Here is a 981-nt window from a genome sequence, read left to right on the forward strand (position 1 = left end):
GCCAGGGAAGGCGAACCCCCATCCCGAGCGCATCCCAGCCGGCTGCCCGGCAGGGCGGGGACACGGGGACAGTCCCCTGGCCGTGGGCAGCCCCCCGGGGCCAGGTGATGCCGCGGGGAGGCGGCCACGGAGCGCCGGGATGCGGGAGAATCCCGGGGGGAAGCTCAGGGAGCGATTCCAAAGGATCCCACCGGGTCCTCCGGCTCCCGGAGAGCTCTGGAGAAGGGACGGTGCTCACCCTGAGGGAGGGAGGGAGGTCACTGCAGTGTGCCCACGGCTGTCACTTTTTATTAAGGTTCCTTATTATAGAAATATCCCATAAAAAGTCCTGGCACTTTTGGTCCGTTTCCATCCCGGGGCAGAGGCACTGGGAAGGGGCTGGAGAAAGGGCTCCAGCACGGAGGATGCTCCTTGGGGAAGCCGGGAATTGCTTTCCCCGGGCTGGGACAGAGCCGGGAATGCTCCCGGCAGTGCCTGGGGACCGAGGGAATCACGGCATCCGACAGTCCTCGGGAGGATGGGGGAGGAGAAGGAAAAACTGAAAGCAAGGGGGAGAAAATACAATAAAATAAAATAAAGAAGGAAGACCGAGTCTCTTCCGTCATCCCTTTCCGATCCAGTGGAGGCTAAGTGTCCCTCCGGGAATGTCCTGCCGGGGGTTTGCCGAGGCAGAAAGTCACCTGTCACCGCCCGGGCTGTCCCCTCGTCCCCACTGCGGGCTGCAGGAGCTCATCCCGAGATCCCAAGAGTCCCTGGGCAGCTGCTCGGAGGCTCTAGGACGAGGAGGTCGGGATGGAGATTCCGTGGATGGCGCTCAGGGGCTCCGGAGCTTTCCGCACGGGGCTGGCGGGTTTTCTGTCCACCCCTGCAGGAAGGGGGAGAGGGAAGAAGGACAGGCGAGGCAGGGGATGGAGGGACTCCGAGCGCGGGGGGACACCCCAAAAACCGCCTCAAAGCCTCCAACAGCGACTGTGACCCGCC

The 981-nt window shown here is 63.7% G+C and overlaps 1 long non-coding RNA gene across 1 annotated transcript; it reads right to left on the bottom strand.

Moving 5' to 3' along the window:
- Positions 1–261: 261 nt before the first annotated feature.
- On the bottom strand, positions 262–891 carry LOC115948028. The gene is made up of 2 exons (XR_004081884.1): positions 681–891; positions 262–538 (listed from the first exon to the last, which is right to left on the bottom strand). It is a non-coding gene; the product is annotated as an uncharacterized LOC115948028 (long non-coding RNA).
- Positions 892–981: the final 90 nt, after the last annotated feature.

Source organism: Geospiza fortis, unplaced genomic scaffold (genome assembly GCF_000277835.1).
Source record: "Geospiza fortis unplaced genomic scaffold, GeoFor_1.0 scaffold275, whole genome shotgun sequence".
Classification (NCBI taxonomy): domain Eukaryota; kingdom Metazoa; phylum Chordata; class Aves; order Passeriformes; family Thraupidae; genus Geospiza; species Geospiza fortis.